Raw genomic sequence first — 18,577 nt, forward strand, 5'->3', positions numbered from 1 at the left:
TCAGACTGGGACTACACTTTACATCAAGTACTGCTCTATCTTAGTGTCCTCCTCTTATCTTATATTGTACTATGATGGGCGCTGTTGTTATTAGTGCTTTAGTCTTTCTACTATTGAAATAAGTCACTTTGTTTCATTACAATTTAGGAATTCAGGAGTCTTCAAAGCGAAAGCTAGTAAAGAACCTGCCTGATGAGAGAAAATGCCTCTTTGTCATTTTAAGCATCACCTCAACTGACTGATCATTTTTAATCATGCTGGCAGTGTGGTTATAGAGATGAGAACATCTTCACAACCAGACAGTCATGGTCTCCAGAGAGCAAACCCTCTTGACACTGGTTGAGCCCATGACCTCCACTCTAGCGCCACCAGCAGGATGACATTTTTAGGTTTTAGTCGAATATCCTGACTGAATGGATTGCCATGAAATATGACACGGCATTATGACATTCAAGGTCCCCACAGGACGAATCCCAGTGGCTGATCTTCTCTCTAACGCCACCAGAAGGTCAAAGTGCCAGGAGCATGGTCAGCATGGTAAGAATGATATCTGCTTCATATCAGCATGTTAGCTTTGTCCGTGCTACCAGATTAACATTTAGCTCAAAGCCCCGCTGTGCCTCCGTGCAGCCTCACAGGGCAGTAGCATGGCCGTAGACTACACAGGCTGTCCACTGCCTCGTCAAACCTCTTAAAATGATCCTTCGTTGTGCTGAACACAACTGTTCTTATCCAGTTTTCTGCAGCTCTGTTCACCTTGTCATTGCACCTCTAATGCTTGTTTGTCTGCAGCCCACCCTGTGTGGAGAACAAGTCTTTCAGCATTTCATCGCCTCTGGCTCTTGCGTCAATACACATCTGTTGCTTTATTTTTTTAAGACATAACTGAAGAGTCCCCCCATCCCCACCCCCACCCCCAGTTTTTTAATCTGCATACATAAAATGTATCTGGCTATCCTTGACAGATTCATCGTCTTGTTTTCTGTGTTTTTCATTTATTTATCTGCTGTTTGTATATATTTGTTGACCCTTAATTGTGATTTGTACACTGACCTTGGGTGACAGACTCGAAATTGGCTTTTGAATACAAAGTATGATTATTGTTCTAAACTGCAATGTGGAAACGTTTATGTTTGCATCCTTCAGGTCGAGGACGCTTACGGGACCATAATGTGTTTTTTTCATAGAGATTTTTGAATTGCAGTGATCTGTAGCCTGCTGTAAGGATGTGCATGTTCTGGGTTTGGCTCAAGCACATCCAGATGAAAATGAATACAGCTAACCAGGCTGCAGCTGTAAGTACGAATGATTAATGATTAATTATCCTCTCAAATGTCGACCGATGCTGTTGGTTGGAAGGTTGAATTTTCCCACCTACTGCAGCAAACTCATGCAACTGTAAAGAACAAAGTTGCCCCTGTAAAATTGCGCCAAAATTGAATTGCGACTCAACATTTTCTGTGCAAAAGGATGCTTCTCCTCCAAATACAATGGAGTCCTGCGCCGGTTATGTAAAACAGGAAAGAATAAATTGAGAATTTTATTGAAGCCTATGAGGTTATCATAAAGCAAATGGTTTATTCAGGTTAGTTTAGCTTCTGGTGAAGAGCAGGAGGCACTTTGCCCACTTCATGATAATATGAGCTGATATGTGTTGGTGCAAAGACTCACCAGTATTTAAAACTGTGCAAATATAAGAAACAGGATTATTTTCCAGACTCTTATACTGACACATGAAGCACACTAACATGGTCATCAGATTCAATCAGCCAGAGCAGAGGAAATAGATCTCCACGTCGTGCACTTGTGGAACTTGCCCGTGCCTTTGGCTGAGTATCACATAACTTCTTGTGGGAGGTTTGGTCTTTTCATTAAAATGGGTAAAGGCTTGTTTTAAAAATATTCAAATATGCATCACAATAGCAGAGTTCAGTAGAGAAGGGCAGCGTCTGCAGATAGGCATCACGACAGAGTGAACATTTTCCCCTCCGGCAATCATTAGGGCATCATAGTGGGGAAAAGCTACAGCCAGGGTTGCACCTTCCACCCAGCAGGGCGCATGTGATTAAATCATATCATATGCAGAACCTTGTACAAAAGGTTACCGAACAAACGAGATGAGCACTGGAAGTAAATTGGACTTTGAAACTGGACTGCAGCCTAAGCCATTCCCAAACGCCAAGTCAAGTATACTGAAGAGAAGCTTTATTTCACTACTTCTTTTTTACAGAAAACTGTCACATTAAAAGCTCGACATGGAGGAGAAAATAACTTTAGCTGTCTGGGAGAAAACAGCGGCATGCTTAAATGAAAGGAGTGGCTCCAGGAGACAGTTAGAGGTACAAAGGGATAATTGAGGCCATGGAGATGTCAAAACCACCTGGCAAGTTGAAGGAGACTTCTCTATTTCTTTCACAACATGGGTCATATTCTCAGTAGTTGTGTGATATGTTGCTAACTAACTGATGTGGGGATGTGGAAACACTGACAGAACAAACAGTCAACCAGGGCAGGAAGCTGCTTACAGTTAAAAACCAGCAGAGAGAGTAGAGGCGGGAAAAGTGGAAATGATCCCATCCACACTTTTAGGGTCTTTTAGGGCGAACAAACTATATCTACTATATCTAACCTGGAAAAGACTAAACACAGACAACTTAAAGACCCAGCTGTCATGACTGAAGCCCAGCATGTAAACAAGGCCAGAGTCAGCCGCTCCCATTACTTGGTGCAGTCAGAATTATTGTGTTGTCAGCAGAGAAAGAGAAAACAGTGATCTAACCCCTCCATGGTCCTCGTTTCTCTTTTCTTCGCTCACAGCGCTCACCTCAAAGTGGCCCACATGAGTTTGGCGTCGAGCCAGCAGAATGGATGTGGCTCGCTCTGCGCCGAATGTGCCACGACTCGGTGGAGAGCTTTGCAGAGTTGGCAGAGGCCCAGTCTCGGCTCCGGAGCGGCTCTGCCCTCTAGCTGGTGGAGCTGAGCCGGAGCTGTGGGCCGGCCCGTGGTCGCTGCCTGGAAAACTATAATGAAGGAATAAAAATGAAGGAAAGTACTATGAATAATCATAGACTTAGGGAATAGCATTTAATTTCATTAATCGTTGATTTATTTCCCGTAGTTCTTCATATTATTGGCTTCATGGTGTCTTACTTATTTAATCAATATTTCATATTTCATATCTGCAAGTTTAGAAAGTTAATCAGTAAAAAACTAAAATTCTAAATATTTTAAACATCTTAAAGGAGCAACACATTACAAAACACGTTGGGTTTATTTTCTGAATCTGAAGTTCTGCTCACATATACCAATTTATTCCAATTACAAATCAGGATGTTAAAATCCAAAATCCTTTCACTTTACTGGCAATCAAAATGGTAATTGAATTAATTATTAATCAGAGCTGCAAACTGATAGTTAGTGAATAACTCATTAAATAAATGTTTTAGTATTTTGGAAGAGTGGTGCCCCAAGGTGGACTTTACATAAGGTCCCATTGATTCATATAATTATCAATTATCTCTGATGATTATTCATTATTTCCAGCTTAAATCTGAATGTCCCAGAAAATGTGTTGTACCAACTAATACAAATCATCCACCACTTATCAAAAGACGTACACGTGGTTTCCAATCTTCTCACTTCAGTCGTTTTTTAATAAATTGTTTAAATGCATCTTGTCTGGCAGAATCATTGACAACAATCTGTCATTATGATCATTATAATTAGATCCTCCTGTTAAGAAGGTTTACAACTGCTAGTGACTCACTGACCCAGCACTCACGTTAGATCTCATCCGGGTAGAAACTCATATTCTGTAGCAAAAAATATTTAATTTTTTTAAATTAGATTTTAGGAGCATTTTCAAAGAAACGTAAGATAAAAATCTTAAAGATAAGGAGAGTCCATGACGCTGTAAGTTTATTAAATTTGAGCTGATAATGGTAATATGGTCTGAATCTGTAGCCCTGAAATCCTGTTTTCAGTTCACTGAGTGGATATGATGGACTTTTGCAGCTACATTATTCATAAGTGCCAAAGCTGTCAGCAGAAAACTGTGTTATTCATACTGAATTCTAGAGATGAGAAAACATTGCACTGTTAAGGGACAATGTGTGGAGTCCTGAAAGGCTCAGTACGCAACGTAATAATTAGAAAAACAGCTAAATAGCTAAATAAAAAATGGCTTTTGTAGCTTTTTATTTGCTGAAACTGTCACGATATCGACGCAAAAAACAGGTTTCTGACAGAATTTGCAGGAATCCACCATACATGAATGAAAGCACCCCGTCAGAGCGGGGGGGGGGTCTCTAATGCAGCGTTAATCAGTGCTCCTGCACGCGCTGCTCAGCCCCCGTAGCCCGGGCATGCTCTCACATATCTCCAGCAGCAGCTTCAGGAGGAGCCTTACAAACACCAGCAATGAAAAAACATGTTGTTTCAGCTCTGTGGAGTGTAGTTCATGTTTCATTTTGACTCCGGGGACACACAGGAGCTGGAAGCACGGTGAAGCGCTGTGATATGTCGATTCTCTGCGAGCAGCAGCCTGGCTGTTCTCTGCACCAGTCGACAAGTGATTCTGCTCCTCTGCTTTTACCTAATCATACATAGAGCTGGTCTTTATCAATGATCTGGTGAATTTATCAGGTAACTCACCCACCCACGCTACTCTCTGTGTCTCTGTCTGTCTGCTTGTCTCACTAGCAGCAGTGATGGTAACCTATTTCTAATAAATAAAGTGGACAGACATTTGAAATTTCATCATGTGGGGGGGAAAGATTTGGGGAGATTTGAAGCTCCAGGAAAACAGCGGGGAGATTGTCAGACAGCAGCAGGACGCCAAATGCCACTTCCTGGAGCACTGTTACCATCTGCAGGGCACCGTTTTATACAATATATAGTACAATACCAGTATAATACAAAGAATGGAAAGAAAATACAAAAGCAGTCCTTTTAGATCAACACCACAACAACCATCAGTGACCTCGCTCATGTGAAGCAAATGATCCACAATGAAGGTGACCCTGAAAAGTCTAGGAGGATAAATACATGTCTTCATTTCAGTTCATTTTGTTGTATTTCCAGCACCAGTGTCTTTAGTGTAAGTGGGGGAGGTTTGTTTTTCAGACTTTCAAAGAGAAACGCCTGCTGTCGTACCTGTGGACATTATCAGACTTTGAGGAGAAAACACCAATAAAACATCATGAATTATGCTGTCAGATATCTTAAGAAAGAAACTCAGAATATCTTGAGCAGATCTCTGTTTTGACGTGTGTTCTATATAAAATGTGGTTTTCTATCACTTTTACAACCTTCGTAATCTTTCTAACATATTTGAGTCAGACTGAAATATCCCCACAAGACACTCTTGGTCCCCAGAGGATGAAGCCTAATGACTTTGGTGAGTTCCCATCTTTTCCTGTAACATTACATAAGATTTACTGCTGTGGTCAATGAGAGCATGTTAGCACAGCCTCACAGCTCCGTCTGTTCTCCTACCTGTTCTCTTTATTATTGAGTATTATTGGCATGAAATCATGTAACATCCAGTGATCGATGAAGGGGGATGCAAAGACGGAGCAACTTCATTCAGTTCCATGACCAAGAACAACAAGGGGGACACACACTCCAGAGAGAGAAACAGGCAAACCTTCATAGTGCACTACAGGTTGTCTCTACTCCAAAACTCTTCCATGTGGAACATGTCACTGCCTGAGATGGATGACTTCTGTCAAGCACAGCCAACTCGTGTGTGAACTATGACCAGGACCCCACCCGATTTACACGAAAGTTCAGAACAACACCCTCCGCTTCTCATCCTTTCCCTTTTTTCTCCACGGACACACTGAACCCCTCCCCGACTCGCTCCTGACAGCCTTCATGTCTTGGCTGGGCTGGAGCCCCTGAATCCATCATCCTTCTCCAACCCTGCCGCTGCGGCTGTCTGATCAATGATACCACTAATAATAACTGCCACGCTGTCACCTCTCTCTCATCATCCCAACTGGCACAGCCAGGGGCAGCTCTCTGCAGATTGCCTCCACAGATTAGGACTCCATTAGAGAGGCTATTTACCCACCTTTCCTCCCCTCAGGCTCCCCTTCACTTTGTTTGCCCACCAAAAGACCCCATGGAGGACATTATAACCTTTTCCAAAGTGAGAAATAACTTCTTCATGTATATTGCTCCAGAGGTCCCTGACAAAACTGGATTCAGGAGTTCTGGTTTGAGGTACATCTGCAGAGAGGATCACCTTAGAGTTTCAACTCTGGGGCTTATGCTGAGGCACTGCATCTAACTTTTCTCTCTGCGAGCACCATTCATCATGTTGCTAGTACACACCTCCGTGGCTACGCCCACACTCTCAGTTAAAGGTTAGCTTGGACCAAGGCCACTCTTCCTTCTTTCCCTCTGCAATAAATATGCACAACAGCACTTGACTGTGCAGGAACGAAAAAGACTCTTATACATGCATCTTGTGTGAATCTATCTTTTTTTCCACATATTAGTGCCAAATAATGGCTCAACTCTCTGGTCCAGCCCTCCAGGCTGCCTCAGTGGCATGACGACCGGAGGAGGTCCCGTAAATCACCGGCCCCGACACCCCAGCCCATTACAGCACTCACTTAAACCAATCATTAGAGAAAGAAGAGCCACTGCATCCCTGCCCCCCTCTGCCGTTACCACTTCCATATTAATCAAACACTTTTGTGGAGAAGGAGCAAAGAAGAACAAAGTTCCTCATTCACCCCCCGAAACAACAGCTCAGGGATCTTTTGGCCTTTTATCTGCATGAGGAGGTTGGTCAGCGCTGTTGCTTGGAATAAAAACTAACACAGTATATTACCGTAAGAGCTTAATACAAGTGAACATATATAACATTTGGGAATGATGACTCCCGCTGGCTGCTTTAATTAAGCACAATTGAGGCTTGTAAATCCAATATTCACCCAACAGGGAATGATTTGCGGAAGAATGGCTTCTATTTCACAGTAGTGAAATAGGTATTTAAGCAGATACAAATGATCTATTATGATAATGTAACTCCCCTGTCTCTCAAATTTCCCAAATGGCATTGCAAGTGTTTTGAATTTTCAATGCCAATCTGCCTTTACAAGCGGAGAGAAATTACTAGAGTGAATCTCGTCTCTGGCAGTCCATTATCGGACCAGCTTCTCTCCAGGTAATTTCACTGGCAAGAGAGTAGTCCCGATAGACAGAATGGAAAGGAAAAATGTCATATTTCCTCCACCACTCTTTAATTCATGAGTCCTCTACCTTATCAGACCACTGGAGTCCTGACCTGTTTTACTTTCTGCAGGCGTCCATTGTGTGTGTGGGTGTTCTTCCCCCCCGAAGACTTAGGTTTTTCCCTTTCCTAACACTGTGCAGGCCAAGGTTCCCTTGCTTCCCTCAAGGGACTGATAACACCTCGCACAAACTGAGTCAAGGGGATGGGGTGGGATAAGGCTTTCAGAATTCAGAATTGGTTTTCCGTAAATTTGATTAGCATTTCATGGTGCTCCATTTTCTCGCCCTGCACCAAGGGCAGGCAGGGGGATTATCCAGTCTACTTCATGTGCTAGTTGTGCGTAGAGATGGTTTTAGCAAAAATACTTAGCATTCATTTTAAACTGCTGGAGGCACCAGAAAGGTGGTGTTATCCACCAGGCTGCTTGAATTACAAAGAAATCTCAGTTTATCGTAACTTTGGTCTCAGTTTTGTAGTTTTTGGCCATCGTTTCTATTGGCAACAAAAACATTGCAGTCACCAGGTTAATTGCTGAGATGTTGGAACACAGCAGCGCGGCTAAAAATAAGTCCAGTGGGGCAAGAAACACAAGCAGTCAGACCATCAAGCAGGTTTTAAAGCACCAGGCAAGCCAAAGTTATTTAGAAAAAAGAGAAGATGAAATTAAAAATGTTGTCCTTTGTCTTCATCCATGCACACTTTGACCTAATGTACTCGTGGCTGTTGTGGGAAATCACAGTTTACCAGTGAAATGAGGGTTTGGTTACAAGCTGTCTGGCTGCCTCACGTTCTCGCCTCATCTGACTGCTGTAGGTGTTTTTCCAAGTACAGTGTTATCATAACTGTTAGAAATCATGGCCAAACCTAAGAGCTAAGTTGTAGTTATCCTAAATGATCCTCTAAATCTCATACATCCATGTTTCTATAATGTGGCTGGTACTTTCCAATCAGGCCAACGACATAAAGTAGGTTTATGTTGATGAATCGGCACGTAAAGATAATATCCCTGTCTCTGATTGGGTTCATTGCACTGTGATTGAAACTAATCAAATAAAAGCAGAGCAGTTAAAACATAATTAAGAAGAGGATTCGATTGTGGATGGGCTTTTAGTTAAACCCATAAGTCAAGAAATTGATCAGAGAGGATGAGCAAAGACGCCGGCTGCCAGGGACGGGTGCCAGTGAACGATAGATCAGAGGTCGGACCGATCGCTCGCTGTCAGGTGCATTTCTGCGATCAAAACTTTTGACCTGGTGGTAAATAGATCTTGGCGTCAATACAGATCAGAGGAAGAGGGAGAACCATGAGTTTACACCAGGTTTAACAGAGGAGCAGCAATATTTACAGTCTAATTCATGTTATTTTCACAGACAGAAACACGCAGCAGGATTATGACGGCCAGGAAGTCCAGATATCTTACCATTATGAATAGCTGCCAGTGTGAAGTATGGCAAGAGTGAGGTATTACCTGAATGCAGCTTTCCATCAATCATATCCGGCAGACTGATGTTCAACACAAGGGAGGCACAGCTGACAGTACAGCATCCATTTGTCTTGTCCTTCATTATGCTCCTTCTCTATTTGCATTGATTGGCTACAGAGAATGAATGCAAGCACTGAGTGGCAAGATTTAGAAAAGAGAAATAGTGTAAAAGAAAGAGGGACTGTGAGTGTGTGTGTGTGTGTGTGTGAGGGAGTAATGGAGAGATGTAGCAAGAGACAAAGACAGATACGATTAGGAGGTTAGAAAAACTAGAGCTAACAGCAACAGAGCAGCAGGTGAAAAACAAACAGCGAAGGCATGTCAGGGTCAGGAAAAACCAAAGAATGAGACCGTTTGAGTTTAGGAGCAAAACAGAATCATGCACACACATGCAGCCAGATAATGATCCAGGTTAAGCGCAGGTTTGGCTCTCGTTCAGCTGCTCCTGGTCACGGGAAGGTCAAGCAGGACACATCCATCAGCAAAGAAACGCAGGAGAGACTCTTAAATGGCCTGGTTCCTCCCCTTCCAGCCACTACAGAGTGATGACGGCCTTGTCTGAGATAAAGGCCGATCCATTGGTCTGATTTGTGGACGGTGGGGCAATTTCAATACCCGTCTTTGGCTTGATAGATGAGGCCCCTGTTTGATAAAGGGCCAATTTGCCATGGGGCCAATAGGGATGAAATTGCAGCAGTCGCCTTTATTTTGTGCTCTCCTCAATCCACAGCAAAACAAGGCTGGAGGGGAGAAAAAAAAAAAAACCCACATAATGCAAAGTAGGCACAGTAAAAAGCAGGCCGGATGGCTCATTGATCTTTTGACTTGTGACAGAGAACGAGGCTGTCTTTGATCATGAGCACACATCCTGTTTCCTTAAGCAGAATTTAAACATATGTGTGTCAGAAAATAAAAAAAAGCAGGGTAAGGACTTAGTCTGGGCTGCTCAACAGCACACATGGAATATAAACTATCCCAATCAATAGGCCCAATTCTACTGGAGTAAAAAAAAAAAAAAAAGCCTCAGCCGCCTGTCGATCCACCCACTAGACTGAAACTCTCCCTGGATAACTGTTAATGACAAGTGTCAAACTCAGGCTGCCAATCAGAAATCTGCAAATCTGATGCCCAGTCCATTTTAATTGTGCAGAGCAGGATGTCGTGTTGCTGCTAAAGTACCTGGATCAAGCTCCTGAATTCCAAATATGAAGACTGAGACCTCTGGAGAAACGTATAGTCCAGAGAGGCTGCATGTGTATCTTTTCAATTTCAAGAAATCAAGTTCCTAAAATTGCCAAAAGCCTTCCGGGAGCACTATCTTCCTCTTCGTTCAGTCCCAGAACGTCTCCAAAGTAATTAGGACCATATGTGCTTTTAACTGGCAGAATTGAGGACAAGGAAGTCTGGGCCATGTTATTGTCGTGCTTCGTGCCAGTAAGCCGGTCACTCCGTAAGAAAGAATATATATAACACAGGACTTCTAGATACTCTTAACTGTCCTAAAGTTACTTTTCCTCACCTTTTGAGGTTGAGGTTACCTCTCCACCCACGCCACATTAAAATATGTAAATCATATCTTGGGGCACGCCATCATCTCGCTCTTAAAGATACAAGGCTGCCGGCTGACAAAGTTTTGACGTGTGAGGTAGAGCACGCACTTGATGTAGGTGACAGGGTTCATGTGGCATCTCTGCCTGCACAGTAAACACACACAGGAAAGTTCTGGGTCTGAGTTGAGAGCATAATCCAGACTGGTGGGAAGTGGAGCCGTTCCAGTTTGGTTTTCATGTGGCCTTGGGGGAAAGAGGGAAGCAAACAGGTTCGCTAATTGAGTTTTCCTGCGCATCAGTGATCCCCAGCTATTTTGTCAGGCGTACCCCTGCAGAATAGTCAGGCCAAAGTAGTGAAGGAAGGTGGTAGCAGACAGACTCAGCAGACTTCTTGTATGCAAAAAGAGGTGCTTTTATTTTACAGTGCTCAATCATTTAAATTACAAAAAAAACACTATTTCAAAATTAAACTGTAGCTACTGAAAAGGAAATGTTTTCTGTCACAGCACAGCCCTCCTGTCTCAAACCAGCCTCCAGTTCTCACTCCTTAAATAGTGCTTCCAATCCCCCCTGTGCTCACTTCAGCTCCACCATGTGGGGTCATGGGGACCGTGTGTATTCCGAGTTGCAACTAATCTGCAAATCAAAATAAAGGATCACAGCACACACTACAACCCTCGGAACCTTTATCCAATCCTTCAAAACTAAACAAGCAAAAACAATTTATGTAGTCTAATAATCCACCATTTACCAAAAGGAAACAAATAAAACCCCTCCACATGGTCCGACCCAATGATGTCATGCTGACATCACCTAAACCATAAAATGGGGAAGTGTGTGGCCGGCCTCCTCTTGAACACTCCTCCCACATGGTGAGTCAGAACAAACAAAAGGTAAGTCTAACAAAGGAATGACCAATTGAACCATAATTAAACCTGCAAATTAATCAAAGGATAACTGAACTAAATGACTGTGTGTTTTTTTTTCCTCATGCAAGATGTAACCTGATAGTAAGTGCCTGGCCACACCAGCCTGGTTAACTAAAGCAAAACACACATAGAGAGAAAATAGAGAAAATAGAAATATCCAGGGACAAGTGGTGAGAACATTGAGAGAAGAAGTGCTCACCCACTTTGTCACAACCCCCAACAACCGTGTCAGGTGGAGTAAAGGAGCGGTCTTTCATATTGAGTTTAGATAAGCTACTATTGTAAGTATTGGTGATATAAAAGTGGATGTGACAGCTTTCTTACAGCTGAACTGTCAGTTGTCTGGTCGTTTCAACCTTTTATCCGTTATATTCATCTGACTAGTTGATCGTTTCATGTTGAGCAAACTTATTTCAGCCTTGCATCCATTACTTTTGACTGCTCTTATCCAACCATTTTATCCGCCTACTTTTTCGTCCGCTAGTTTTAACAATAACAACAGTTTTAACTTCTAACCAGATGTCAGACACTCTTAGTCGTGTTGTGCTCAGGTGTTATCGATGACTCAGCATGTGTATATGATATTTCAATCACATCGTCATTTTATTGAACTGGTCGAGCTCCTCACCGATCGTTCGGTGTAACCCCTGGCAACCAGAAACAGATTAGAATAAAGTGATGGATGAAAGGCTGCAGAGATTTATATTGGCCATATCTGTCAAAAACAAGAGAGGTGTTGACTGAAAGTAGAGTCATTTTCTTAAATATGATGTAAAAATGTCTGATTTTCATCAGATTTCCTCAAACCTCGAGAAGAAGGAGAATACAGACGTTGATGCGAGAGGCAAAATGTGATTATTCCAACCGTTGTTCTGATTGCACCACCTGTGTTCATTACAGTCATGACGCAGAGTCATAAATCAAAATTCAGCCTCCCAGACAGAGATTACCAATAACCTGGTTTCTGCCTCCCAAGTCTCATTGTACTTGAGAAGTTTTCCACGCGTGCACTCTAAAACCAATCAATCGTAAACGAATTTTAAGAATTGGTCACTGAGCCTATTTTGGAGCGAATAACTAGACAGAGAATGGCCTTTCAGAGAGGAGAAACAAATACTTTGAAATACTTTGGAACAATCATTACCAGGTGAAACAAATGCCGACTGAGAACTTTTATCTTCCTCTCCGTCAGCAGGGATTTGAACTAAAACACCTGAAGCAGGAAGAACTGTAAAAGACAAGTCTTCCATTTTAAAATCAATGGTACTTGTGCAGCCTGGATCAAGAGCTTTTCTCCTCAAAACCACATGTGATGCGACGTAATCCTGCGTCTCCCAAAAGTAGATTAATTTTTCAAAGTCTGAAGCTTTTCCAGGGGGATATAAAACTGATTTTACACACTCAGCGTCTCTTTCAACCCATTTGCGTGCATGAATGATCTGTTAGCTGCTGCATTATCCAGGCCAATCATGTTTTCATTCGGTAATCTTGTTAATCAATCACTTTCCTCTGTGTTGTTGTGCATCTGTTTGAATAAATAGATAAATAGGAGCACTGATGAACACTGAGCACACGAGGCTTCTCGTGCACGGCCACCGACTGAGAGGACAATCAGGACAGCTATTCCTGGTCCTGAGCCTGAGGGGGTCCTCTGCCTATTACTTTACCAGACAATGTTCACTGATAGGGCACTTGGTTTTTAGGAGCACAGAGCAGCAAGTATTGTCCTGCTTTTCCACAGTGTGTGTTTACAGTGGCAGCTCTAAAGGTCCTCCACTGAAATGTCAACAGACAATAAAAAACCTATCCGAGGTCTATTTTGCATAATGTCTTCTGCTATTTCTATTATGTGCCTTTAATGTAGAATTTATCTCAAATGAGGGGAAAAAGTTCCTATTTTTTCTCCCTTATCCTTTCTATTTCAACAGGAAACAGGTTGAGATAAAAAAAAAAAACAAAAACAAACAAGCATCAGTTGTCTTTCGCCCGAAAGACGCTTTTATTTGGAAGTTTCTGTGAAAAGTGAAACCGTAGTGCACATCTAATGTGGACAGGCAGGCTGATATTGGAAGCACTGACTGTGATGTGTCGGATGTACAGTGACAAAATTAGATTTATTTACTAGACATTTATTAATCATTTTGACTGGCCCACTAATTTCCGGGCAGAACCGGGGGACTCCGGTGATGTTTGTGAGGGATGAGTGCATTTATATCGGAGCAGGATGTAATCAGCCATGCGGGGTGTTGAGCTGTCCCCGGGGGAATTTAATACTCCATTATTTAAAGCAGGGTGCATCCGTGTGAGAATAAAACACACACTGGCAGGAGTTACACAGAATCTGTCAAACATCAAACCAAAAAATGTCTAATTTCACCATATTTCACATTAGTTTTCAGGGTTTTCTTAACTGCTTTCTTGTTCTTTTGTCAGACACTTTGCTTTGGAATTCAACAGGCGATGTTTGTCCTTTCACCGTCTTTTCTCTCAAAATGCACCTTTTTCTTGTTATACGTGAGTTCTCTGAAAGTGTGGTTACACAGTTTAATCAGGGAAAAAATGGCATTTTCACTGTTTCAGCCTAAATAAAGGCTGATTGCACATAAATCCAGTCGAAAACTCTGCTGACTGTGTCCAATAAAAGTCCAATAAAATGTTGTTGTTCCCATTAGAGTTGTCATACATCTAAGGGATAATTATCGTCGAGCCTGCAAGCCCTGACCCACAGTAAAATCAGTGTAATGTATAGTCTAAATTTTCACAATAACAGGAGAGTCTGTGTTGCAAGATCGCAGCTGCAGTTCCCCAGATGATCAGGAAGGATGCTGGACAGGGAAAGTGATGCTCTTATCTCACACATTTACTTTAACAGGAATCACTGGTGGTTGCAGTATGAGCTGCTCTCTGGTGTGTGTTTGTCTTTCTGACAAGATTGGACAGAAAACTGCACGCTCAGCAGCCCTCTCCGGATTGAAAAAAAATAAATAAATAGGTAAACTGTCAAACAATTCAAATCGCAGAAGTCGCAGGTTGTAATCTAAAAGGCATCCGTATTTTAAGACGTAGAGGCTTCCCTTGAAAAGCGTGGCTCACAGCACCATCTACTGAAGGCACCGTCAGCCTGCAGAACATGAGGGTCCTCTGAAGTCACTCCTGTGGTGACTACTGAGAGGATTATAAAAACATGACTGCTTTGCATTAAAAGATAGATTTGATATTTTGACAGTTTGTTTATCTATCTATTTTTTCTTGATGTCTGCCTGTTCCTAGAGGTGTTTATTTCCTTTATGCCGCTGGTGGTTGAGGTGGTACGAGCTGTAAACACAATAATGAATTCCACATTTATGGTATTTATATTTTCCCCATGCAAAGGAAATGAAAATCCTTAAATAAACCATTTCCAAGACAAATGAGCCAATCTGCTGTTGTTGGAGGCATGTGAGTATTTTATGAAGATAATGGGTTTTATATGAGCACGCCAAAGTGGCTCCAGTTGACTGATGGCTGCTGGGTCTTACATTTGTAGCTGTGATAAAGGCTCAAGTCTGTATAGAGCTTATATTAATCAGTCTTCAGTCTTATGTGAAAGAAGGCCATTAGCCAAAATGTTTTAGGAGAGGACAATGAAAACAGTTGCAACACTGCACCTGTCTGTTACGGAGCAAGGCGATGACTCATAAGCATATTGTGCTGATGGTATATTATGTAGAGAAAAGGCAAAGAGGCAGCAGACCAGTTAAAGCTACAATCCCCCTCTATTTCTCCGTCCATGAAACATTCAAACAGGATGCAGTCAGCTCTGCAGTATATAGCCTTTCTCTGATGTCTTCCCCTCAGCGAGCCCTGTGGTGATGAAATTTGTTTCATATAAGAAAGAGAGCCCTTCGTATCCTCAGCAAAGACACAAAAGCAAAGCATCAACTGAAGCTAAAATTAAATTGTCTGACAGCCGATAGAGAGGATTGATTCTCGGACTGAAATACAAATATTTTCCTGCCTTTCTGACTACAAACCGCAGCGCAGAACATTATGTATGTAGTCACGCTGCACAGTGACTGAAGTGCACTTGTTGAAAAGACTCGATGATTAAAAGCAAAGATTGAATTCAATCAGGATTCTGTGCAGGTGGATAAACTCTGAGGGACTCATCAAACGCTCTCACTTTCAAACCAAACAATCGCCAAAAGCTGATGAAAATACTAATTTTTCCACATAACTTGTGTTTATAGGTCAACGCTTAATATTTGAACTTAGTGCTAAAGTGACTAAATTACATGTCAAAATTTGTTTCATAACCTCACTGCTAAATATTTAATGCCATTAAAGTAGTTAAAATTTGAATTAAAAACATTTACCTTCCAAACAGAGGCTAATAAATGCCATTAATTCTGATAAATTCAGCTAAATTTCATGAATAATGGTGAAGGAATTAGTCTAGATTGACCCCTCTCAGCCTAAAAATGTTGCTTTATGGATGTCTACAGAAGGGTACTAGTTTTATTCTTATGGGCTGGACAGAAATAGTCAAGCCAGTAGCTGGGACTGCTGAATCCTGACCATAGAAGCTGCAGTACTTACAGATGTAGTTAACAAACACTGCTGGAGGAAAGGTCAAAGGCTCACTAAAATCAATAGTTCTCTTCCTGCTGCTGTTTGAGTGTGTGCTGCAAATTTCATGGCAATAGTTTTGACATATGTATCTCAGAGATGGAAAAAAAAAACAATGGAGATGAACACATAACCTTCAAACCTCTGGGGTTTGAATCCATTAATTACTTCACTCGGTGTCCTAAATAATAAGATGGGCAAAATCCCCATTGGTCCGGGAAAAAAAACACTGTTGGTTCCATACAAGCAAATGATTGTGACCCTTTTTACAACTACAAAACTCCCAAGAGAGTGAGTTATCCCACGAGAACAGTAGTAACAACCTCCCTGCTAATTGCTTTAGCTCTGTGACAGCGACCTTCTCTCACCTGTTTCACAGCTTCCTGAGCAGAGGTAAAGAGCATATCTGTTCCAGCCCTTATCCACCAACTGCTATACGAACTGAACCATTAATTAATTGAGAAAATGTGCAGCCTGTTTAACAGGTTAGTCTGGAAACATTATAGTATCAGCCACGAACCAAAGCATTTCTCCAAAGCCACATTCCACGGTTTAATGAAAGCAGCAATATCAGCGACAGATGACATTAAACAAGACATTCAAATAGTAAAGAGTAGATACAGACTGACTACAGGGACACTTTCCAAACAATACGTCTTTCCATAACTTCAGGCATGAGCACATTTAAAGGGATAGTTCTGATTGTTTGAAGTGGGGCTGCATTAGGTAGTCCACCCATAGTATTGGTAGTATTACTCACAGCCCACCCAAGCACTGCAATGCTGTGGATGGGGTCAAAAAATAAATATCAGTTATGTTAGACTCTCTTCAGTCAGACAGGGGAACTGGAGCTGTTCTCTCTCTCTCTTCGCTCGCTTCAAAGTCACCAGACTCCATTGACGAAAACAGTAATTTTACCTCGTAGGACATGCCAGCTGTTGGGCCACAGCCGCCGTGATCAATAAGCTAATGTGAAAGTTATAGTTAAGTTAAGTGATTAAGGCAGCAGTAGACTAGCAACTCCTATGTTCTGCAAAATAACGTTTTTGTCAGTAAACTCTCGCGGGTTTGAAGAAAACTTAGAGAGACAGAGAACAGCTTCTTACAACCCAAACCCCAAATAATCAAATGATTTTAATGATTCCTTTAAAGAAACAAGCCATCAGACACACGTGTGCATTAAGTCAATTAGCACATGGAAAACAACTGTTCCTGCCTGAGCGACAGCAAAAGTCTGGAACCATGAAGACATTAAGTTGCTTGTGTGTCCGATCCTGAAGCATAGGATAGGAGAGTGTGTGGCATTTAGCTCCATGATGTTCAGGTTACACCAAAATGTTTGCAAAAATCGATTGTTTCTCTAAGCTGGTAGTAAGCGGCCTTCATTGTTAAGTCGTCCACAGCTCTGACAAGATCTATCTTCAGCCAGGCGGAAACAAACATAAATAATTAAATGCTGTTCTCAGAGGCAGACACCAGCTTTAGTGAAAATACAATGATTTCCAGCTTTCAGGCTTCCACAGGTACAATTCAATCATATTCAAAGAGGTCTAATCTTCCATTTCATAGTAAATTCACAAGTAAATAGGTTTAGGTCGGTAACTCAGTCACTTTCTCAGTTTAAAGAGTATCAATAGCATGCTCAAATGTGGTTTCGACCTCAGGACAGCAATGCGACAGCTCTAATCAATGCAACAAATTGCCTGCTATTAGCTACTGACCAAGGCTCTGTGTCTTTTCCCCCTCTGGTTTCAGTGCAGTCTTTAATAATATGCAGAGAGGGAAAAGCATGCAGCGTTTTTACCATCACTGTGCTGTTTCCCTGCATAATTATTCAGTATTTAACAGCATCATTGCCTTACATAAATGAGACCAGCATATAGTTTCTAATGTCTAATACATGCTGGTGTTTTTCCTGCCACTTATCAGCGCCTCCTGCAGGACTAATCTCTCCAGTGTGTCCTGGTCTACCCCGGGGTCTCCCACTGGTTGGACGTGCCTGGAAAAACTCCAAAGGAAGGTGCCCATGTTGATCAGATGCCCACACCACCTCAGCTGGCTTCTTAGGGCAGGAGAGAGCAGCGCCTCGACCCCGAGCTCCCTCCAGATGTCTTACCTTGTCTCAGATGACCACCCGAGGGAAGCAACTCAATTTAGCCCTCTTGTGCTGTTTCTCTTACGAGCCAAAGAGTTGGAGCGTAGATCGAATGGTAAATAGACAGCTCTGCCTTCTGGCTCAGCTCCCTCTTCACCATAAAGGTCTGACACAACACCCGTGTTACTGCTGATGCACCACCAATCCACCTGTCAAGCTCGCCTCCATTTTCCACTCACTCAAGCAAGCAGTCCGCTGTTTTCCAGCAGAGAACCGAGGGCTCAGACTTGGAGGTGCTGACTCTCATGATCACTTGACATTTGACTGCAAACCACCCCGGTAGTGCTGAAAGCTAATGGTCTGATGAGGCCAACTGAACACGTCGTCTGCAAAGAGCAAAGAGGCAAACTGGACGCTCTCCTCCCCCAGTTGGATCTTGAGATCCCGTCCATCAAAATCACAAGCTAGCACTTACAGAAAATATGACTTCCTGTCGAGTATATGGACACAGCTCTCAGTGGCTCATAGCAACAGCCCCCGGTACCCTTCACTCACTCCACAAAACACATAAAGACTCTTGTGACCCCTCTGGTGACTCTACAAAGCTAAAGAGCTGGTCCACTGCTCCATGATCACATTTCCCCAAAGCCCCATTACAGTCA

General features: G+C 42.4%; 1 protein-coding gene across 1 annotated transcript in view; it reads right to left on the minus strand.

The window, feature by feature from the left end:
• Nucleotides 1-18,577, minus strand: part of LOC139219195 (transmembrane protein 132C) — a 161,980-nt gene that overhangs the window by 142,320 nt on the left and 1,083 nt on the right. The window lies entirely within an intron of this gene.

Source organism: Pempheris klunzingeri, chromosome 19 (assembly GCF_042242105.1).
Source record: "Pempheris klunzingeri isolate RE-2024b chromosome 19, fPemKlu1.hap1, whole genome shotgun sequence".
Lineage (NCBI taxonomy): Eukaryota > Metazoa > Chordata > Actinopteri > Acropomatiformes > Pempheridae > Pempheris > Pempheris klunzingeri.